The following is a 26,241-nucleotide window of genomic DNA, read 5'->3' as shown; positions in this document are numbered from 1 at the left end:
TGTCTACTGATTGACATGAGCATACCCTGTGACCAAAATACCTCAGCAAAAGAATTTGATAAGCTCAGAAAATATAAAGATTTGCTAATCGAGATCAAAAAGATGTGGCATCGAAAGATGGTTACAGTACCAGTGATTATAGGAGCACTTGGAATGATCAAAAAAGGAACTAAAAATCATTCAAGAATGATCCCTGGTTTACCATCCATGTGGCAAGTGCAAAAATTTGTCTTAACTGGTACGTCACACGTACTGAGAAGAGTATTGATGCTGTGAATTTTCTTTCCTTCTTTTCTCCTTCATTTTCTTTGTTTACTTTTTTACTTTTTCCTTTTTCTCTATCATATGACTTCATAAATGAACAATCTGGTGTGTTTATTTTAATGGCCTACCAATGTATACAGTGAGTTTTTCTGCCCTAGGTGTCAGAAAGACACTCGTCAAGAAATGGAAACATAAATTGAATGACGATGATGATGATGATGATGATGATAATAATAATAAGAAGAAGAAGAAGAAGAAGAAAAAGAAGAGAGGAGGAGGAGGAGGCAACCCTCACTACTTGGTGATGATGTTGGTAGTGGTTTGTTTTTGAAACAATGGACAGAATACTAGAATTGAGGTGCAAAATTCCTGCAAATTCCAGCATTTATACCAGCAACTTTTTGAGGAACAACATAAAAAAGAAAACAACAAAAAAAAATCCACAGAAGTCTCTACTAAATGAAGAATGTTTTACTGAATGACTGACTGACTATGAAAGAACACTCAATGACTAAAGACAAATAAAGAAATGCCAGATCAAAATACCAAAGCAAATCAAAATATTATATGAAAGTGTAACAGATATACATACCAGCTATGAAACATTATTCCAGCTACTGTTGAAGTAAGATCCAGTTTCATTTTGGAGTTTATTATCATAATTAGTTTTATTTTCTCATATTTTTCCTAAAGATTTATGTAATTGGTCATGTCTCAGAAGCAAATGTTAAGTTTGGATTTCATGAAGAGAAAACTAGTTTTTTTATGCATAATTATATATTCCTTATTTATTTTATTTTATTTTTTTGTGCATGACAAGCTTATTTAAAAAGGAAAATAGTCGAAGCAATGAACAGTTATGAGCGATTGTAATCAGAGTGTAGTAGATTTTTCCTTGTGGAATCCTCAATATTGTCCGAGATGAGATATATATATTATACTGTCATGGTTTACCCAGAATTACATTTTGGTGAATAGAAAAATAGAGAAGCAGCATGATCTAAATAAAAACTAATGAACTGCTGTGAATTAAATATTGAAACAATCCATGAAGATGTGGCCGTTTACAATGAGTTATCTAAAAATCAGTTTCAAATTAATTCCATCAGCTAACTAATAGTAAAATATAGCAACAGATGAAATTTTTGTTGTGTGCAACAATCTGTTGCTTTTCTTTTTCATAGTGCATCTATCAGCTATCACCAACTGTGAGCTAGCTACTAAGAACACGCATATAGCTGAGACAGCTTGCTTCTCATCTCACATATTTCTCAACAAGATAAAATCAATTATTTCCACAGTTAATATTTTGTAAGTGGATGAAAAAGTTTGCATTATTCCAGCATATTTTACCTGCTAGTAAATTATTCATTACAGCATTGCTAGCCATGAAAAGTTTCCAGTAAAAGAGAAATGTCAAAGCCTGTTGCCAGTCCTGCCATGCGCACTTAGGCTTAACCAAAACTTTGAGAGTTGTAATTTCTCAAGATAACAAAGTAATTGACAAATTAGTTCTTGAAAGCAATAACTCAATAGTCTGGTGACACAGCAAAGAAAATAACCGACAGCTATCAGCTGACACTTATTTTTATTTATTTTTGTGTGCAACATGATTACACACAAAGTCAGAGATTTTGTTTTTCAAAAATGTTTAGCTGTTTAGTGTGAAGGACTGGCTTTGTTCTATGGAAATTTTATTGAATATCAAATGTCAAACAATAAATATGAAATGGGGATAGGAACTGTAAAAGCATATTTATTGCTGGTTTATCAATACTATTTTTTAATGAAGTTATTAAATATTTAAACTTTTTACTAAAAATGGAAAGTAGAATATTGCTGCTGATAAAAATGACGACGGGGACGGCGAGGAGGAGGAGGAGGAGGAGACTAGTTATGTTGCTACTCAATCATTAACTGGGATTTGAAAGTTGTCTAGTGGAGAATTAATAATTAAATTTTTTCATCTTTTAGTCAGGAGGAAAGGCAATGCTAATGATACTTTACAGGACCTCTGAGACTGGTGAGAAGAGAGGGATGGACGGTACTTATCACCATGGCCTGAATGCTTGCAAAAGAGTTGAGTCTGCTAGAAGCATCCAAAGACAAGAAGGCTACCACCCATGACAGGATTTGAACTCAGGGTGCAAAGAGTTACAGCAATATCACAAAACATCTAATCTGACAGAAACCTTGTGATATTTACTAATCTACCACCCTAGAACTGTACAATTTTTTTATCAACCTGAAAATATGAATAACAAAGTTGACCTTAGTAGGATTTGAACCCAGGATACAGGGGCTCTGAACAAATAATGTGAAGCATTCCATCCCGTGTACCATTGGTTAAGTGACTTTCTTCTCTAAACAAGACTTAAAATGCCAGATATTAGAACAGTTCTTCATTTTAGACTGTCCTTTGATTTTATAAATAACTAATAATTATTCCAGATTTAAGTATATAAGGTTTTTGAAAAGAAAATTAAGTCTCTTCATTGCAAATTTAACAGAGCTAAGAATTTGAAACTTCAAGAAAGCGCATGTGCAACAACGTACAGAGGGTATGGTCTTTAAAATTGAGATTTATCAGTGAGAAAGAGAATGTAGCTATTATGAAAATAAATCTGATGGCAGGTCAAAAGCTGGAGAATTCAGCAGTGTGGTGAGACAGAATAGCTAACCCCATTGATGTATGCAGGCATATATTGTAGAGTGAAGAAGCCTTAAATAGTAATTAATCTTTTTTATACTAACCTGCCTGTAATTGCTCCTGGCTCTGTGATATGCACTTCTTGTTTTAAAGTGAACTAAATTCAAACATAAGCTTTATTATGACTGTTATTTTACTAAATTCTTCATTATTTCAGAATGAATAGAAACAGAAATATGGTAACAAAAGCATTAATTCTTGAAGAGTACATTAGAAGAAAATCAGGTCAGGATGTTTGCATGTCACACTTTGTCAAAGTCTTCGAAAGGGCCAAGGATAATGATTGGTCTTGGTTTCATCATACTTTTATAGTGTTGATGATCATTTTAAAATCAATTAGCTAGTTTTAAGTAGTAAGCTCCAAGAGGATTTAGTTTCTCAAGAATTTACTACTGCATTATGATGGTTGCCACATTTATAATGTATAACAATGACTTAGCTATGAAACAACATTCTGTATTTCACCACATCTTGTTGATACTGCTAAAGTTGCTTATTCTGTATGAAATCGTTATTGAGTAAATAAATAATGGATAGGTGTTCAGCAAATCAATAATGATTTCCTGTGTATCAAGTCATTCTATGAAGAAATTAAAGTTTAGTAGCTTTCTAACACAAGTAAAAAGGACTGCCTAAGAAAGATCAAAAAGAAGGAGTTTCCCAAGAGGTCGCTATCTTGATCAGAATTCATATTAACTTTGTTGGAGACCTGTAAATTAATATAGAAATTGCAATGATGTTTTTTTTCCTTAAAACTTTGAGAATTGGAAGAAAACTTCATCAGAAGATAGAATAGTGTATATAAGGGTAGTGAGTGTAGATCAAAAACTTTAATTTCACTTCATTTGTCATCTTAATAAAAAAAAAAATATGAATATGAAACTAAGTGACATACCAGGTTATTACCACCACCGTTATTGATAGAGAGAGAGTGAGGGTTAACAATGAATTCCATGAGCAACTTAGTATGCTGGTTGGTGTACACGAAGGCTCATTATTCAACCTCCTTGTGTTTATTATAATTCTCCAGACTATAAGAAAGGGGTTTAAGACTGGTTGTCCATGGGAACTCCTATGTGCCAATGACTTATATCATATAGCTAGTTGGATCAAAGAATTGAAGAAGAAATTATAAACTTGGAAGCAAAACTTAAATGGCTGAAGTTAAACCTAGTGTAAACTAAAGTATTTTTTAGCAAGAAAGGAAACAAGACTCTATCACCTTCAGGAAAATGGCCATGCTCAATGTACAGAAAAACAGTGCGTAGGAATTCCATACAGTGTATTTTTTGTAAACTATGGACACACAAGAAGTGTAGTGTCTATTCACAGGCAGGGTTATAAGTACAATAGACAGCAATGGTGACAGATGCACAAGAGTAGTCAGTAGTCAGTGTATATGTGAAATAAATTCCTTAAAATAGTTGGAAAGCTACCTAGAAGTAGCTGATGGCTTTTGTTACCCAGGTGATTTAATTAGTGGTAGAGATGGTTGTATTAAAAACATAGCAACTAGAGTAAGAATGGGTTTGAGAAAGTTCAGAATCTATAAATTCTGCTAGCAACAAAAATTTTCTCTCTCAGGGTAAAGGCACATTATACAATGTTTGCATGTGAAGCATGATGTGTTCTTTGGATGTAGAATGTTAGAAAGAATGCAGAATTTGGAAAAATAAATGAAGTGGTCGTGCTTCACTGAATATTGTAATATTAGCTAGCATGAACAGTGTAACTGAGAGAAAAACTGGACATAAGTAGAATCAAATGTAGCATGCAAAAGAGAAAAACTACACTGGAATGGACATGTGAAGCATACAAAGAATATCAGTTGCATAAATAAGTATCAAGTCCTCCAAGAGAATGGAACTTATGGAAGAGAGAGGCCAAGGAAGGTATCACACACAGTGATGAAGACTTATCTCAAAACAATGAATTCGTGATTTTTAACAAAGTGCTGTGCCGGAGAGGGCCTACTCAACTCATGCAAGCATGGGAAAATAGTTATAAAAGGATGATGGCGATGAAGATTGGTATGTATCTGAGTTTCTCCAGAACACTTTGTTCATATTAAGTCTCTATATACTGCTCTCCCTTTCTTTTTGCTGCTCACTTCCTCTTTTATTAATATACTTCTTTTTACTATTGTTCTATCTCATTATTCTTGCCATTTGTGTTATGAAGGATGGCATTACATTAGATCTGCCCTTATTCAGCTCCCACTCACTATCCCCTATTCTTTATTGCTAGCCATCAGTCTCTCGCTTTCTCTCTCTCTCTCTCTCTCTCCCCCCCATTCTGTTGCTCCCTACTGATATTCACTACTCATTGCTGATATTCACTACTATCCTTTACATCCGATTTCTTACCATCACCTGTCTTCATTGCTAGCCATCACTTTCTGTCTTCACTATTGTCAACAACAATAACTCTCTCTCTTTCTCTCCCTCTCTCTCTTCCCCTCTCTATATTTCTCTTTCTTTTTTTGTCTCTCTGAACACACTCTCTCACTTCTTCTGTCACCCTGTCTCCATACTATCATTCCCCTTTCCTTACTATTTCATTCATGCTCTTTGCCTACAACCCATATAAAGCTGTCTATCACTCTCTCTTTCTGTCTCTCTCCCTCTCTTCCTTTACTTCTCCCCACCAATTACTTTCTCATTTGTTCACTCTAGTTCTCCGTATTACTCCTCCCTCTATCACTCTTATACCCCCACCGGTTCTATTTCACTCTCTTCTTCCAGCCAGGTACAAGACAACCCTTTGGCATCAGTCAACAAATTAACAGACAATGTAGGGTAGAGAGGACTCTAGTCTTGCTGAGCACATTCACAACATCTCTAGTGCTGCCACCATGATATAATATATTCTCTACACTCTGGAGAGTAGATGGTAGGAAGAGAGGCATCTAGTCAAAAGAAACATGTCACAAATGGAACATACAAAGAGGGAAGTGACTTCAAATAAGAACTGGCTTGGCTTAGAATAACCTTTCCAGCCCATGCTAGTATGAAAAAAAAAAAACAACATAAAAATGATGATGACGATGATGACTAATATGCTGCTAAGACAACCATTATGGTATTATGACCATCATTATGGTCTTGTGACCACCACAATGATGCTATAATCACCCTTAACATTAGTTTAACTTGTGTTTTTCATAGGAAGGGCAAAGTGTGGAGCTTGAAAAAAGGTAGGCCAATTGCCATATTCAATAAAATTAGATAGTTTGGAAGTTTGGAAATTTGTCCAATACCATGGTGAAGAAAGAATTATATGGATGCAAATTATTTTGTCTCCTCATTAAAAAAAAGTAGATGGGGTGAAGCAAAAAATTTCATAGATACTTTTTGTCATTGTGGTGGGGCTGGTGCTTCTTAACTTGTGAATCCCTGACTTTAACAACACCATTTCTATAATGATATAAGTACCTGTATCATTTCTTTCATGAGTCATAAATTCTAAAATATAATCTAAAGAAGTGCAAGCATAGCTGTGTGGTTAAGAAATTTACATTCCTAACCATGGTACCTTGGACAAGTGTCTTCTACTATCACCATGGGCTGAGCAAAGCCTTGCAAGTGGATTTGGCAGATGGAAACAGAAAGATGCCTCTTGCTTGTTTGTTTGGTTGTTTGTTTGCATGTATGTAAGTGTGTATGTATGCATGTATGCATGTATGTATGCATGTATGTATGTATGTATGTATGTATGTATGTATGTATGTATGTATGTATGTATGTATGTATGTATGTATGTATGTATGCATGCATACATCTATGTATGCATGCATTATGTATGCATGCATGTATGCATGCATGTATGCATGCATGCATGTATGTATGCAGAAACCAAGATTGCAATTTAAGGACTGTGTCAAGTCGTCATTAAAAGCCTGTGATATGCAGGAAACCGACTGGGAGAGCAATGCCTGTCATTGCCACAAACATGCTGCTTGAAAGCACACTGCTAGTGTAGTGAATGGGGACAGCTTGGTTTGCAATGTTTGCAGTCATGTATGCTTGTCAAGAGCAGGGCTCATTAGCCACCAATGGAGCTGCAGATGTAAAATATAAGTCAGTCCTAGAGCACACCATATTCCTAAAGGTCAGCAATGGTCTTCCTCGGTCATGAGTGAATGCCCATCATGTATGTATGCATGTATGTATGCATGTATGTATGCATGTATGTATGTAGGTGACTATAAGCGTGTATATGTTTGTGCCTCCAAGCCTTGACATCACATGTTAGTTGTAGATGAGTTTTACTGTCATACAAACAGTATCCTTCATTTCTAATAGTCTGTAAAAACATGTCTGGCCATGGGAAAATATTACCTTGATTTGAAACAGGTAAGGATTGAAAACAGGAAAGGCCTCTGACTATGAAAAGACTGCCTCAGTAAACTTTGTCTGACCCATGCAAGCATAGAAAAGTGGATATTAAAAAGCGATGATAAACTAATTCTCTTCTTTATTTTATTCCTTAAAGTCCGGTTTAATTATCTTTTATAAAGTCTTCCTTCATTAAGCTTCTTTTACTCTGATAGCTATGTCTTTTATCATTTATCTTTCACTTGTTTCAGTCATTAGGGTATGGCCATGCAGTGGCACCACATCAATCCCAATATTTATTTTTTTTTGTTAAGCTTGGTACTTATTCTATTGGTCTCTTTTGCAGAACTGCTAAGTTTTGGGGATGTAAACACACCAACACCGGTTGTCAAGTGGTGGTGGTGGTGGTGGTGGGGAACAAACACAGACACACAAGGTCATTAAGAATGAAATAATGAAATGTTGGATTTTCTTATGCACCAAGTTTGACAGTCGTTAACCCTAATGTTTTATCCTGACAATTTTTTGTTTTACAACATTGAAGAGTTACATCATCACTTTTCAAAATGCAATTCATGGTGTCTGATTATATTGTGAGTTTTCTCTTGTAAATCAGTTTTTACGAACCCACAGATAGATAAAAATTCGTGTTGTTTATGAATATAAGTTCCGGCGTGGAACCAATGCATCCCAGACACCTTGAAACATCAGTGAGGTGTTTGGTGAAGATGTGGCAAATGAGCACACTGTACATTGATGGTTTGAGAAGTACCGGTCTGGTGACTTTACTCTTGAAAATCAGCCCCATGATACACCTGAGACCAAGGTGGATAATTATGAGCTGAAAACTGTAGTGGAAGCAGATACATTTCAAACTACGCATGAGTTAGCAGCAAAGTTTGGTGTTTTGATTCCAACAGTATTGAACCATCTGAAACAAATTGGCAAGGTAAAGAAGTTGGACAAGTGGGTACCACATGAACTGAAAGAGCATCAAATGACACGTTATCTTGAAACTTGCTGTTCTTTGCTGTCATGACATAGAAGCAAAGCATTTTTGTATTGTATTGTTACGTGTAATGAAAATTGAATTCTTTTCAACAATAGCAAGTTTTCTGCATGGTGGATGGATAGAGACGAAGTACTGAAACACAATCCAAAAAAGAATATTCACCAAAAAGGCTAATGGTGTCTGTTTGGTGGTCCAGTGCCAGTGTCATCCACTACAGCTTCTTGAGACCTGGTAAGTCAATTACAGTAGATTACATCAACCAACTGGATGAAATGATGCATGAACTTGCCATTAAACAACTGAGATTGGTTAATAGACAGGCCAATTCTGTTGGAAGACAATGCTTGACCACATGTTGCACAAAGAATGCTACTCAAGTTACTGGAACTGAACTTGGAAGTATTCTGTCATCCACCATATTCACCAGACCTTGGACCAACTGACTATCATGTTTTCCAGGCATTAGACAACTTTTTGCAAGGAAAAAACTTCAAATCTGAAGAAGATGCAAAAACAGCCTTTCAAGATTTCATCACCTCTTGCTCTCCAGAATTCTTCTTTGCCAGAATATGGCAAAATTGTGTTGATAATTTAGTTGCATACTTTGATTAACTGCATTGCTTTTTGTTGTAATAAAGTAAAATAAACTTTCAGTTCAAAATTGGACATTTAATTCTTAATGACCTGATGTATATATATATATATATATCAAAATAAGTAACAGGATTTCTAGTAGTAATGCAGTACGACCGTTTCAAGCAGCTCCATTTAATTGAACAATGCAATCATTAACAATTTAAATTGATGTAATGATTGCATTGTTCAATCAAATGGAGCCACCTGAAATGGTTGTACTGCATTATTACTTGAAATCCTGTTACTTATTTTGATTTTATTCACCTTACTTTGAGCTGTGCAGGTAATACTGGACTGACTTCGTGCTTCAACTTTAGTACCTAATTCAACTGAATCTTAATTACTTATATATATATATATATATATATATATATATATACATACCTATATATACGACAGGTTTCTTTCAGTTTCCATATACCATATCCACTCACAAGGTTTTAGTTGGCCCAAAGCTATAGCAGAAGACACTTGCCCACAGTGTCATGCAGTGGGGTTGAGCCTGGAACCAGGTGGTTGGGAAGCAAAAGCTATATATCTCATTTTTATCCTCATTTTTTAAGTTACTTTTCAACCAACAACTATCAGGATACAGTCATATTCCTGTGATTAAAATGCTTGCTCTACAACCACATGCTTCTGGATTTAATTCCACTACAGAGCATCTTCAACAAACATTTTCTACCATAGTCCAGGTTTTGTCAGAATGAAAGCCTGTTGGATGTAACCATCATCTGCATCATTGTTTTTACATCTACTTTTCCATACTGGTATGAGCTGGATAGCTTTTTTGAGGTAGTGTTTTATGGCTGTATGACTTTCTTGATGCCAATCCTTTCAGTCATATCTTACCATATGCAGGTCTTCACAATCAATACCAAGAAGACCGAGGTGATGCACCAACCCACTCCGGGAAAACTATATGTAGAACCCAACATTTCCATCAACAGGCAAAGATTCAATGCGGTTGACAAATTCACCTACCTTGGCAGTACGCTTTCCCCGCAATGTAGTCACTGACGATGAGATCAACACCAGACTCGCCAAAGCAAGTGCTGCCTTTGGCAGACTCCACAAGAATGTATGGGACAGAAGAGGCATCACCTCCATCACAAAGATCAAGGTCTACAAAGCTGTCATACTCACCACCCTACTCTATGGATGTGAGTTGTGGACCGTCTATCAACGCCACGCCCAAAAACTAAATCACTTCTACACCACCAGGCTGAGGAAACTACTTGGCATAAGCTGGCAGGAAAGGATACCAGACACAGAAGTCCTCACTCATGCTGGGCTCCCAAGCATCCCTACCATCCTGATGAAAACTCAGCTTCACTGGGCTGGTCATGTAGCCCGCATGCCAGACTACAGAATACCCAAGAAGCTTCTGTTTGGTGAGCTCCAGCATGGCAAGCGCTCCCATGGCGGCCAGAGGAAACGGTTTAAAGACAGCCTAAAGGTATCACTGAAGGCCTTTAACATTGACCCGTCATCATGGAAGCAGACAGCTTTAGATAGGACCAAGTGGCAGGCCGCTGTTCACAACGGTGCCCGCCAATATGAAAGTGACAGGAAAGCTGCTGCAGAGAAGCGCAGGCAGAACAGAAAGAACAATGCTTTGAAGCCCCCGGTACTTGCTACCATTCCCTGTCCCTACTGCAGCAAATCTTTCCAAGCACGGATTGGGCTTATCAGCCATCTCTGCACTCACCAATGATGACCTCGCCACTCACCTCTAGGATGATCAGATGGTCTTCGTCGTTCCGACGGACGAACAACACACACCATATGCAGGTCTTCAATATGTCTATCGTAAAAATCAGGAAATGCATCACTGTCATCATCATCATTTTAACATCCACTTTTCCATGTTTGCATGAGTTGGATGGAGTTTACTAAGATAGATTTTTTTCTATCGCCTTCCTTTTCCCAGCTCCTACCTATTTTCTGAGAAAGGCAATATTTCCTCATGACAAGACATGGTCTTACAGAATACTGGGAATGAATGACACTGCTTGCATTATGGTGACAGTAATTTATAACTATCACAGTGTCAAGACAAGGAGAAACACACATATACACGTGCTTCCATCTACCAAATTCACTCATAAGCCTTTGGTTGACCAGGGACTATAGCAGAAGATACTTGTCCAAGGGGCCATGCAGCAGGACTGAACTTAGAACCATGTGGTTGGGAAGCAAACTACTTACCACACAGCCACACCTCTGCCTACACACACACACACACACACACACTCACACATATCACCATTATAATCATCATTTAATGTCCATTTTCCATGCTTGTATGGATTGGACAGTTTGATTGGTGCTGGTAAGGCTCCATTGTCTATTCTGGCATGGTTTCTACAGTTGAGTGTCCTTCCTAACACCAACCACTCCACAGAATGTATTGGGTGCTTTCTATGTAGCACCAGTGCCAGTGCTTTTTAAAGTGACATCAGCATGAGTACTTATATATATATATATATATATATATATATATATATATATATATATATATATATAATAGAAATACGTTACAAAAAGAAAATAGAAACTACACTTAGAAATGTAAGCGGAAAGTATATATATATATATATATGCATGTGTCTGTGTGTATCACCTATATATAGGTAATGTATGTGTGTGTATTATCTTTGATGAACAAAATTAATGTGTCAAACTAGAAATACCTTGTGGTATTTAGTTCTTTCTGAGTAAAATCTCTTTTCACCAATGTCAACGTGTTTTATGTCTATTATGAGATCAATAAAAAAAAAGTACAACAGAAAGTACTGGGTTCAATATAATTGGCTAAACTTCTGAATGAGGTACTTTATCATAGTCACAAGTCCAGTGACTGAAACCAGTACAAGAATAAATGAACAAAAGAATTCACACCATGATAATTATATAAAGTTTAATCTATCTCAGCTCAAATTTCCTTGGCTTACCATTGTCTCTCATACTATCTACCACCATCTTGCAGTAATTTTCCACCCAGCATATATTATCCATTTGAATTACATATTCATATCATTGACATTTTCTCATCCCTCCCATTTTCTTTCTCTCTTCCTCTTTCATAAACCAACCAACACATTATTATATATTCTCTTTTATATTAAACCATCTAACGTATCACTTTCATTATGATTATCATCATTTTTACTTTCTCTTTCTCTCTCTCAGACGTATACCAACTTATGTTTTTCTAACATTATATATTCATTTTTCTCTCTCTCTTTCTCTCTATGTATGTCTGTCTGTCTGTCTGTCTCTCTCTCTCTCTCATTCACTGACCAATACCACCAATGTGGTCACATTATATATTCTATGAGGAAAGGGGTATGTGAGTGAAAGAACGGATGAATATGTCATTGAATAAATGTTTCAATGACTGGAAAAGTTAATGAGTGAAGGGCTGAATAACAAACTTCATGAATGAATAAATGGATAAAATGATTTGATAGGAGGAAACCATTGTGTTTAATGTCCTTTTTTGTGTATGACAGGCATACAGTTGGCTGACTGAATTAATTGACTCAACCTCAGAATATTTTCATAATATTAGTGTTTATTACAATATTAATAAATGCATGGTGATATTGACTTTGGGAAAATGAAAGATAAACTTGATCTCAGATCGATTTGAACTCATTACTACAAGGCATGAATCTAAATACCCTAATGCATCAAAATCTGACTGTATTCTGTCTGCATCATTTCCATTGACTTTCAGGTGATGTGGATTTCTTTTGAACAGGCAGCAAAGATGACTTGTTTTGAATAATAAAAAACACAGCTGATTGGCAGAATCTTAATTTTTTAGTACTGATTTTATTGACCCTGGGAAGATAAAAGACAAATTCCATTTCAGCAGGATTTGAGCTCAGAAAAGAAAGGGCTGTAACTAAATATCAAAATGCCTTGCAATATCTAATTATGATTCTTTTTTATTAATACAGCTTGCTTTTAAGGCAGCAAGCTGGCAGAATCATTAGCACACCAGGCAAAATGCTTAGTAGCATTTTATCCAACTTTACATTTTGAGTTCAAATTTTGTCGAGGTTAACTTTGCCTTTCATCCTTTTGGGGCTGATAAAATAAGTACCAATTGAACACTGAGGTCAATGTAGATGACTTATCACCTCCCTCAAAATTACTGGCCCTGTGCTAAAATTTGAATTCAATATCTAATTATGATGATTTTTCTGTATGCTCAGCTACTGGGTATACTGTTGAGTTCAGTTTTGCTTTTGTCCTTCTAAGGTCAATGAAATAGAGTATTGGTCAAGTACTATGTCAGTTTAACTCTTTAGCATTCAGATTACTCTGTCAAATGTAATGCTTATTTGTTCACATTGTTTTTGATTAATCATGCATTATCTCATGGCTTCGAGATTTCAATGATGTGATTGTTTTGTTTCTTTCCTCCTAATTTGTGTGACCTCAATGCTAAGAATCAACTATTGATTTTTTCTGTTGTTTTTGATGTTTTTTTTTGTTGTTTTTTTTGACTAGACAGTAAAGCCAAGTGTTTGAGAATACAGCTGTTTGAAACAATCTCAATATACTTCTGGAACTTATTTTAATGAAGCCCTGGAAGGATATAAGTGTAGGAACAGTGAGATGTCAAACAAACTACAATAAAACAATACATTGTTACATACTATACTGTCTCAGTTGTTTCCATTGCCCTGCAGAAAATAATTATTAATCTATTATAATAACAATAATCTAGTAACAATACAGGATAATCTGCTTTCCTCAATGGTCAAAGACAATAATTATAGTTGTTCGTAATTCAATGTTAGTAAGGTAATGACATTCGTGAGGGAGGGTGAGTGAGTGGCTTTATATACTAGTTCCTAGGATTTGCTAAGAACATTAGCTGACAAACAACTATTGACCTATATATATATATATATATATATATATATATATATATATATATATATATATATATATATATATATATATATATTTACACACACACACACACACACACACACATATATATATATATATATATATATATAATATATATATATATATATATGTATGTATGTTTGTATGTATGTGTATATGTATATATACATATATCAATTTATATCAATATATAAATATACATATATAAGCATATATATATATATATATATATACCGCTCTCTCTCTCTCTCTCTCTCTCTCTCTCTCTCTCTATATATATATATATATATATATATATATATATATATATATATATATATATACACACACACACATGTATATATAGTACATGAAAAGAGAGAGAGTGGGGAGAGACAGAGGCAGACAGAGAGAAAATTATATTTCTGTATTTATTTAAACTCAAACATACTTTCTCTGTCTGTCTGTCTCTGTCTGTCTGTCTCTCTCTCTCTCTCTCTCTCACATGGGTGCTCTTAGCAAGGTTAGAGCCGGCAATGAGTTTAGTGAGGATTTTAATATACAGGTGGGTGTTCACCAGGGATCTCTTTTCAAGTCTTTCTATTTATTATAGTTCTTGAAGTTAGAACATAAGAGTACAGCAAACGATTTTTGAGAGCAAAATTTGTTGAAAGATTGCAGAAGAAAAAGAAATGTTCTAAACTTGAACACATGGCTTAGATTTAAAAAAACCAAATGATCAACACAGAAAAATAACAAAATACTAAACAACAAAAGAGAGCAAAGGATTTTAGTATCATCCTAATGTTTGGTATATAGTAAAGAGTAACTAGGTACTCAGGTACTTAATACTGTGCACCCTTTGCTAAAATAGTGGTATCTCTGACAGACTGATAGAAATCAGGACTTGAGATACAGAATAATAGCTAGCAGTAGCTGCAACTCAGGAAATGAAAAGCATAGAAATTTCATTCGACCCATTAGACATAGTCACATAGAAAGTAACATAGGTGACCTAATTAGTTTTGAGGTGGGATGCAGTGAAAGCAAAGTTACTAGAGCAAGGAAGAGGTTGAAGGTCCATAATTACATCAGTTGACAACAAACGGTTTCATGACCGTGCTGAAGGCAGATTGCATGAGACAAACATAAAAAGCATGATGCTGCACGATAGTGAGATCGATACTGAATATGGAAGATTGGTAAAGACTAAAAACAAATCAAGAGAGAATGATTTGTTGAATGTCTGAAAAGCAGTGTGTAAGTGATATGAGTAAGAGCAACTGGGAATTAAATGTGTCAGTAACCAGACAATAAGAAACAGAAATCTGACCCATTATTACCTACATATTTTATGAGCCAGATATGGTTAGATATTTAAGCTCATATTCCAGTATATGACAGATATCATTATTTTCTTTTAGTAACAATGTAAGGTTAAAATGAATGAATAAATAAATAAATAGGTATCGGTTATATTTTCTCAAACGAGTAAAGAAATTATAGGAAAGGTAGGTATCTGGTCATTTCTTTCCTCTACATTCTTCCTCTTCCTTCTCCACCTCCTCTGCCCCTCCTACTCCTCATCATAATTATCATCATTGTTTTAACGTCCACTTTCCCATGCACACATGGGTTGGACAGAATGTGTTGAGGTAGATTTTCTATAGTTGGATACTCTTCCTGTTACCAACCCTCACCAGTTTCTAAGTAAGGTTATATTTCCCCCACGACCAGACATGTTTTTCCATGGCAGAGTGGAAATGATGGCAACCATTTGCATGATGGTGATACTTGCTCACAATTATTATGCAATGCCAAGGCAAGGAGACAGTAACACACACTTACATGATGAGGTTTCTTTCAGTTTCCATCTACCAAATCCACTCACAAGGCCTCACTTGGCCTGGGGCTTATAGCAAAAGACACTTGCCCAAGGTACTATGCAGTGGGACAGAACCTAAAACCATGTGGTTGGGAAGCAAACTTCTTACTACACAGTCACACTTGCACCTGTGTAGTAAGTTCAAATTCTGTTGGAGGCAACTTTGTCTTTCATACCAAATTAGATACTAAAATTTATACAGTCATTACAATTCATGATCTTGTCAGAAAATATTTAATCAAAATTTTAAGCTTATTCAGTTATATAGCACTCAGCTACATTTTTGCCTTTAACTTAAGTTTGATAGATTTTTATGAGATTTTTTCATTCTGCTAGCCTGTCTCTTTTTGTCATTGTTGTCATAGATATTAGGTGCAGCAATGTGCAATTCTTGCTCTTAAAATAGTTTGGATAATAGTCTGTTTTATTAGAAAATTATGCAAATAACCATTTTATTCAATTTAATTAAATTTACTGCCATTATACAAGAAAGCAATGATTTTTTTCTTAAGCTGCTCTTGTTTATAAAGAGGACATTGCCTTTTGTATTACTTTACTCAAAAAGCAACCGCCTACACATTCAAAAGACTGAAATTCTTTGTTTCTTTTGTGTCTTATTTCAGTCACTGGACTGTGGTCATGCTGGGGCACTGCACTGAGGGGTTTTAGTCATATGAATCAATGCCAATACATTTCTTTTGGCCTGACATTTATTCTTTCAATCTCATAAGCTGAACTGCTAAGTTACAGAGATGTAAACAAATCAACACTTGTTGTCAAGCAGCGGTGAGGAACGAACACAGTTACAAAGACAAACACACACATGCACACACACACACACACACACACACACGCACACACACACAACAGACTAATATATAGTTTCCATTTACTGAATCCACTCATGGGACTTTGGTTGGACTGGGCTATAGTAGAAGATACTTGCCCAAGGTGGGAATGAAATTGAAATCATGTGATTGGAAGCAAACTTCTTACCACATAGTCACACCTGTGTCTCACAAACTTTCACACATAATGTAGAGAATAGGATATGAATTTCTTATTTTAACCCTTTAGCATTTAAACTGGTCATATCCAGCTCTGATATTCTACCTGTTTTATGCTCAAACCAGCCAGATCTGGCCTCTCACACCTACCTGACAATGTCATTCTAAGAATAAGCAATCACTTCATTGAAATCTCCAAGCTATGAGATAATGCATGATTAATTCAAACCAATGTGAATAAATAAGCACTGCATGTGATACTGTAATCTAAATGTTACAGGGTTAAAACAAGTTCACAATTAGGAAGAAATTCTATAAATCTTAACACCTAATTTTGGTATGGAAGACAAAGTTGCCTTCAGCTGAAATTACCACTTACAATAGCGGAAAGAAACAATCAGAGGTTTACCATTCATACCATTTCTTTACTCTTTTAAGAAAATGTAATAAAGCAATAGGAAGACAAATGCAAGCATTGAATCATGTATTTATTCATATATTTGTTTATTCATTCATGTTTGTTTGTTTGTTTTGATAATTCAGTTTGAGGAAAAGGTCAATATTTGTTATACTGGGACTGTACCAGCAATGAATGCCAGAACCAGGATGAGTAACGTGCTTCCATGATATAAACCATGAAAGATTAAAAAGAGGTAAGCCTTTTGCTGTTTTTTTTATTTTGTGAGTGTTGTTGTTGTTACTGTAAATATGAAGAATTCACATGGGGCAATACCACAATGCAAGAATAAAGATAAAAATATAAAGAATGAAACAAATATGCAAAACAATGCTTCCTTTATTACAGCACACAGACACAAACACACACACACACATACATACACACACACACCTATACATACATACACACACATGCACACAAATGCATATACATTAAAAGAATGAATGAATGGATCATGTATTAATTTCAACGATAGGTATTCCAATAATTGATTACCAGCACATCCTATTCATATTGCATAGTTTAAATTATTTCACATATACTTGTAGCCTTGGTATAATTCTAAAAGAAACTAAGCAAGATACTGTGTGTGTAATTTCAGATATCATCTGTCTAATAGACTCGACTTCTGTCCATTCTCCATCTTCACAATTTCATTCACAAAGATTGAGTTAATTTAATCTATGTAGAATATATTTGTCCAAAATGTCCAAATAGTAGAATTGGACAAGGAATATCTTGGCTGAAATGCAAACTTTTTAACCACTTAGCCATTTGTATTTCACACACATACAAGCACAAATGCTCACACAAAACTCATAGATACCCACACACGAACAACACATGTACACAAACACAAACACACACACATACACATTATAAACTACAGTTAAACAGAAAAATATTAAAAACTGATTAGAAAGTTTGCCTGAAATTGTATAGCGTGATGCACACAAGGAAAACATCATATACAGGTTGTACATAGATGCATGTATTAGAAGCAGCAGCAGCAGCTATAACAGTATTATTATAGATAGTATAAAGCAGTTTGTAGTTGTAAGATAACGAATAACAGACACTATAACTAAATAAAACAATAGAGCAATATTTCTCATTCTTCTTGACTATGTAGTTCACTGAAGACCAAACAAAATTCTTCTTGGTGCACTCTGTATGGAAAGTTATATAAAAATAAAGAGCTATGATTTAAAGGTAAAAATATAGAAAGCTGTTATTTTAAAATACAGCTACCTATAATTCATAAGTAAGTATGTCCTAATATGTACCTTTATGGTGGCAAGCTGGCAAAATTGTTAGTATGCCAGACAAAATGCTTAGCAGCATTTTGCATGTCTTTATGTTCTGAGTTCAAATTCAGTCGAGGTCAGCTTTGCCGTTCATCCTTTTAGGGTTGATAAAATAAGTACCAGTTGAATACTGAGGCTGATGTGATCAACTTACCCCTACCTCAAAATTGCTGGCCTTGTGCCAAAATGTGAAACTAGTAATATGTACTTTGTTTTCACTAATTGTTTTAGGTGCCTATGCACTTGTGAAAAGACAAAGACATCCTCTTGGCCCTGTCATCCTTAACCCAGTAGCGCATCTAGGACATGACAGCTAGAGGGAGGAGTTGCACCAACACTGCACTTGAATGGTACCCATTTACAGCTGAGTAGACTGGGGCAATATGAAATGGAATGTTTTACTGAAAGACACATGCCGTACTGTCCAAGAATTGGACTCACGACCTCATGGCCATGAACTGACCACACCTTTTGTATTAATCATTTGTGTATAACAAAATTATGAATAACATGTTTTTTTAAGTTGCTCAAGCATGAATACAGATTTTCTAAATCCTAAAATTGTAAATTTGAAAATCATAGTCCACCTAGTTTCTTCCTCATTACACACTGGTGTGCTGTGGAACACCAGTGCTCTGTGGTACACCATCTGAGAGCAACATTTGTAGGGATATGATCTGTGGGAGATTTGGCAGCTATTTCTAGCAATTCAAACAATTGTATAGATTCTCTCTTGGAAGACAACAGAATCATTGTAACAGGTGTGTGTGTGTGTGTGTGTGTGTGTGTGTGTGTGTGTGTGTGTGTGTGTGAATGATTTTTCTTTGAGTTTTATTTAAGTTCTTTTTTTTTGAGAGAGTTCAAACCAAAGCAGCAATACTTTTTTTTAATTAAGAGAGTTCCCAGTGTTTGTAAATACATACATACATACATACATACATACATACGTATGAATGTTATTTATGAATGCATGTATATATGTATGGATAAATGGATGTACATTTTATAGCAATGTTTTTCATAGGACTGTGAGGATTGAGGAGTTGACAAATTGTCCTGCTGAATAGAATTAAGATGTTTTTAAACTCATTCAAAACTCTAGTCAAGAAAGGAGAATTATATGGATGCAAACACTATATTTCTTTTCTCATTAATAAAGAATCAGGCAGGAATGTTTTAACTCTTTAGCATTTAAACTGGCCATATCTGGCCAAAATATTCTACATGTCACACCTACCCTACACTGCCATGCTAAAAATAAATGCTCGCATCATCACAATCTCAAAACAATGAGATAATGCATGATTAGTTCAAAACAGTGTGAATTAATAAGCATTACATTTGACAGAGTAATCTAAATGCTAAAAGGTTAAACAATAATCTTTTGATGGGGTCTGGTGTTTATCAGCTTGAGAATACTTCTTCTATAGTATACAATATCAAAAAATAGAAGAAAAGTGAACAAAACAGTATGTGCTTTAACCTTTTTTGTTAACATATTTCTGTTGAAATATATTGTATTTGTTTTAATTTATTGAATATTTTTCCATCTTTTATCTTTTAATCGTTTTAGTCATTGGACTATGGTCATGCTGGAGCATAACCCTGAAAGGTTTAGTTTAGCAATTTGACCCCAGAACTTAATTTTTTAAGCCTAGTACTTATTCTGTCAGTCTCTTTTGCTAAACTGCAAAACTACAGGATAAACAAACCAACACTGGTCGTTAGGTGGTGGTGGTGGAGGACAAACACAACAATATACACACATGCATGTGCGCACACACACACACACACACACACACACACATGCATATGACAGGCTTCTTTCTATCTGCCAAATTCTCTCACCTGTGCAGTGGGACTAAACCTGAAACCATGTGGTTGGGAAGCAAACTTCTTACCATACAGCACCTGTTACCAAGAATTTAGTAAATTAACTTTCTGATTATTGCATTGGTATTTAAGGCAGTGAGCTGGCAGAACCATTAGCATGCTGGGCAAAATGCTTAGTGGCATTTCATCCTTCTTAACATTCTGAGTTCAAATTCCACCAAAGTTGACTTTGCCTTTCCTTTCGGGGTACCAGTCAGTACTGGGGCCAATCTGATGTAATCGACTTCCCCCTCCTCCTCAAAAACTACTTACCCCATGCCAAAATTTGAAAACATTATTATTATGCTGGCATTTAAAACATTTTACGATCACTATAAAACAGGATGTTTGTATCATAGAAATAGGGATGGTCTCAGATAGGTTGGTATCAAAAGAATTTAAATGGGTATCATGACACATTTGCCATGCAGTTGTTCCAATTTCCATACACAACCTCTGATCAAGTTTGTCAAGTTTCTTCACTCTAAAAATTATACTTAAATATCAACTAAAAAAATTTTTTTTTTTTTCAAAAATTGATTACTAAGTGATATCATGTATCTAAAGGTATTGAATTAGTGTCAAAAATAATGAAAATTGAAACTACAGCTCTGTCACTATTACTTAGAATTACTTTCCTTGAAATAAATTTTACTTGATTTCATGACAGAGTACTTTAAAGATTGATTATATTTCATAAGTAATATTATATTTAATCATTTTATTTACTCTTCTTGCATTTGCTTAACAACTCAAAAATTCTAAGACTTCTTTCTTAGACAGAGAGGGTTTAAAAAAAAAAAAACATGTTGAACAAGATAAAGGAAAAAATAAAGTTAAATAGAATAAAAGAAATTAAAAGAAATGGTAAGAAAGTTAAGAAACAACTAAAGTTTTCTTTCATGTCAGCATCAAATTCTTTAGAAACATTTGGAAATATAAGTTGTCATTGATTTTACATCATCTTTAAAGAAGCTAAGCTTCTTTAATGTGATTCCAAACATTAAACCACTTGAATATATCTCTATCAAAAACGATGACTGCACACACACATGCACACATTTGTGTTTGTGTGTATGTGTGTATATGCAAACACACACGCATATGTACATATACATGCATAAATATGTATGCACACAGATTCATGCATATATCTCTTTCTCCACACACACACATATGTATGTATACATGTGTGTGCATATATATGTATGTGTGTGTGTGTGTGTATATATATATATATATATATATATATACATAAATTATATGTGTATATATATACATGTATGTATATGTATATATATATATATATATATATATATATATACACACACATATACATACATGTATATATGAATATATATATATATATATATATGCATGCATATACATACATCTATATATGCATCTGTAAATAAGCAAATATATATATATATATAATATACATAATATACTAAACAATAATACATGTTGTTGTTGTTGTTTTTTCATTTCTTATCTATTTATTTTAGAACAGGAAGCAAAGCTCCTATTTGCTGCTGACATCAATTTCTAATAGAAATAAATGTAATCTTGAGATGAGATAAGAGACTTTTCAATGACCATTCGAGAGGTTTCTTAATGTTAATTAGGAATACAGCTACAGAAACTAAAGGGCAGTTGTAATTCTGAAAGAGAGATAAATAAATGTATAACATGCTAGCCATGGATTTTCTAAAAGTAAATGTGATCAGACAGAAATCAGGAGCTTAGTGGTTCCAATTTCTTAGAGGTTGTTGATAGTGGTTTGTTATTTTGCTTTATTTGAAATTTGGTGTTAGCATTGATGGTTCGATATTTATTATGTTTTTTAGATATATTTGCAGTATAAGTTTATTGAAAAAATACAGTTATGGAAGGAAACAGATTAGATTTTGATTGTTGACAGGAAGTGTATTATATAAATGTGTTTTTAAGATATATATTTACACAATTACTACATTAGTGAGATGTTCTTACACGATTGAGACTGTACTTAAGTAAATATATAAGCATTCATGTGTAACTATGTATGTATATATGTATGTGTGTGTATATACGTATACACACACACACACACACACACACACACACACTACCCTGAGTATCCTATCATTGCTGGGTAATTTTTACAATAGAATGCCTTATCAAACTTTCAGAATAACACACCAACATAAGCTGGATTTTCTCTGTTTTGATGGGGACTTTTCAAAAATTTTTTTCACTAGACCCTTGCAAATGATGGTGGGGGGAACATTTGTATGTACATATGTATGCAATATTTTATATATTGGATTGTCCTGAAAGTTCGTGCCAATTTGTAAAGGAAAGAAAAAGGTCAATAAATACTTGCCATACATTTTTAATCAACCAAATATGAACCATTTTGTTGCACAATGCATCTCCATCTTCCTTTAACTTAAAAATACCCTCTTCCCAGAATTGAAGTGGTTTCATGGCAAAGAATTCATCAAGGTATCTTTTTACGTCATTCAAGGAATTGAAATTTTTACCATTAAGACTATTCTGCAGAGACCTGAATAAGTGGAAATCTGAAGGAGCAACATCTGGTGAATATAGAGGAACGGTGGAGTCACACATCCTAGATGAGCTGCAGCAATTTTTGTCTGGTTCCTAAAGAAACGTGTGGTCTTGCATTATCATGTTGGAAAACAACACCCTTCCTGTTGGCCAATTCTGGACATTTCTCTTGAATTGCTGCTTTTAACTCGTCCAGTTGTGTGCAGTATTTCTCAGAATTAATTGTCTGGTTACTTGAGAGAAGCTCATAGTATAGAATTCTTTTCCAATCCCACCAGACACAAAGCAAGACTTTTTTAGGGTGAAGACCCGCTTTTGGGGTGGCTAAGGGTGGCTGATGTCGCTTACTCCAGGATCGCTTTCTCTGAACATTTCAGTAGATAATCCATTTCTCATCACCTGTCACAATTTGCTTTAAAAAAAGGTGCATTTTCATTCTGATATAAAGCGAATCACAGATGGAAATGTGATCCAAAAGGTTTTTCTCACTCAACTTATGTGGTACCCAGACATTGTAGCGATTTGTGTACCCAAGCTTTACCAGGTGCTCATGAATGATGGATTTTGATAGGTTGAGGCTTTCTGCCAATTCTTGGGTTGTGCAATGTGGGTTATTCTCAATTAATGACTTGATTTGGTCATCATCTGTAGTGGATGGTCTGCCTGGTCGCTCTTTATCAATAAGGTTACAATCTCCAGCTCGGAACCTTGCGAACCACTTCCGTACAGTTCTTTCGGATAAAGAAACATCACCGTAAACTGCGGATATCTAAAATGCCAAAAATGAACTTTCTCATCTTCCATTTTAAAGGGTTACAGAACTAACATAGGTTATAGGAACATAAACCTTCTTCAACGTAAAGATAGCTTAAACTGTACTCTAAATGGAGGTGTAGTCAAATCCTATTTTATGGACTCAACCATGTTCTAAAATAAGTCAAAAGGTAAGCTACTATAAATCGGCACAAACTTTCTGGACAACCCAATATATATATATATATATAGAGAGAGAGAGAGAGAGAGCGAGAGAGAGAGAGCGAGAGAGAGAGAGAAAGGGGGAAAAGAGAGAACTAAGACTTCAATACTTTCAATATGCTCAAAGTAGTTAGCTGTAATGACATAAATTAAATGAAACATGCACATACATTGCACATCCAGTGAAGCATACTGACTTCATTTCTTTCAAGCCAAAACATGTCCTCAGCTGTCACAGCCCATGTTTCACTGACATGTAGCACAGCTGTTCACACACAGGCATCACACAATCTGCCTTTCATTCTGAGAGAGAGGCCCTTTGTTGCCAGCAGGGATAGGAGCTCTCTAAACTTTGCCCAGCCTAATCTTATTCTCACAGCTATGCTCTCGGAGCATCCACCTCCACCACTAACTTAGTCACTTAGGTAACAGCTATCTACTACCTTTAGCTTGTCCCACTGGCAGTTGATGGAGTCTGTTTTCTGTACATTCTCAGCATTTATTGTATCTGTGCATCTTCCTCATGCATAAGCTAGTTTCCCTGTTAACCTTCCCTTGATATTGCTGCACTACTTACGTGTCCAAAGCCTACACCAGGTGCATCTTATAGAGTTCCTATGTGTGCCTTTTCTACAGATTGAGCAGAACCATCTATCTGAAGGGATTTGTGATTTGTCTGCCTTCCTACTTACTAAGACTTTGGTTTTTGCTAGGTTAACTCTAAGGCCCTTTAATTCTATACCTTGCTTCCATACCTGGAACTTCTTCTCTAGTTCTGGTAGTCATTTAGCAATAAGAGCAAGCTCAGCAGCATAGAGGAGCTCCCAGGGGTAGCCTGTCTTAAATTGCCTGGAGGACTATGATGAACAAGAGGGGGATGAGCACCGATCCTTAGTGAGCCCCTACCTGTACCCTGAATTCTTTGCTGTACTCATTGCCCACACTCACCTTACTGGTAGCATCCCTGTACATAACTTGTACAGCTCTCACCAATCACTTATCTATCCCTAGTTTCAGCATTGATCACCAGACAAAGAATTGGGGCACCCTGTCAAAGGCTTTCTCCAAGTCAATAAAGACCTGGTGCAGAGATTTATCTTTGGCTAGGTATTCCTCCTGCAGCTGCCTTATGAGAAATATAGCCTCAGTGGTGCTTCTCTCTGGCACAAAACCAAGCTGCATCTCATCTAGGCTACCTCTCTCCCTAATTAGTTAGGCTATGACTTTCTCTGTAACTTTCATCACCTGATCCAACAATTTGATACCTCTGTAATTATTTCTATCTAAGGCATCACCTTTACCTTTGTAGCAGTTGACTATGGTGCTACTACACCAGTCATTGGGTATGACTGATTTACAATACAGGTGACTAGACCATAACCCACACCATCAGATATTTTGATCATCTCAGCAGTGATTCCTGACAGGCCGGGGGCTTTCCCTCACTTCATACTCTTAATTGCTTTATCTACCAAGGAACTGTTGATTTGGGTCAAGATTTGGCAGATCTTTGGCATATCTGTATTAATATATGTATTATTGCAACATTGGCATATCTGTATGTATATGTGTATTATTGTATTTTCACATATATGACTTTATATACATGTGTGTGTGTGTGTGTGTGTGTGTGTGTGTGTGTGTGTGCATGCATGAGTGTGAGTGAATGTGTGTGCGTGTGTGTGTGTGTGTGTGTGTGTGTGTGTGTGTGATCATATATATATATATATATATGTACATATATATAAGAAAAAAGGGATTAAAAAATCCAGGCAGATATCAAAAAAGCACTCAATTTTTAGAGAATTGGGTTAACAATATTCAACAATTAGACACCAGTAAATGTAAGTAGAATACATATCCAAGATAAATCGTCATGTATGAGAAGTAAGTCCAAAAATCCTTTAGTAGAATTTCAAGAAATTTGACAACAAAAAATATGTATAAAGAAAATTACGTCTTTATTATAGATAGCACCTTATAAAGCTGACAATTATTTCTATTCTGTTACACACACATGCATATATATATATATATATATATATTCTTATACTTGGGGATGGTATATATATATATATATATATATATATATATATATATATATATATATATATATATATTCTTATACTTGGGGATGGTATATATATATATATATATATATTAAAACAATCAAGCAATGTGATGTGCGACTATTATAATCAGAGGGAGCTTCAACTACGAAGAGGCATCCAGTAAGCCGGCAAATACGGTATATTGCTATTGATAATTTGGCCTTAAAAGGTGTGAAAAATATATATTGCCATGAA

General features: G+C 35.0%; 1 protein-coding gene across 6 annotated transcripts in view; it reads right to left on the bottom strand.

The window, feature by feature from the left end:
- LOC106868150 (protein mono-ADP-ribosyltransferase PARP6) overlaps positions 1–26,241 on the bottom strand; it is a 186,687-nt gene that overhangs the window by 111,389 nt on the left and 49,057 nt on the right. The window contains exon 1 of one of the 6 annotated variants that reach the window (XM_089349127.1): positions 857–1,716. The exons of 4 other annotated variants lie outside the window; for them this stretch is intronic. The gene's annotated coding sequence lies outside the window, so the exon portion shown is untranslated. Of the gene's footprint in view, positions 1–856; positions 1,717–26,241 lie in introns of those variants that run through there. One more of the 6 variants, XM_089349126.1, reaches the window with a different exon arrangement.

Source organism: Octopus bimaculoides, chromosome 3, assembly GCF_046866305.1.
Source record: "Octopus bimaculoides isolate indiv1 chromosome 3, ASM4686630v1, whole genome shotgun sequence".
In the NCBI taxonomy this organism is placed as follows: Eukaryota; Metazoa; Mollusca; class Cephalopoda; order Octopoda; family Octopodidae; genus Octopus; species Octopus bimaculoides.
This window is presented reverse-complemented; position numbering and strand designations above follow the sequence as displayed.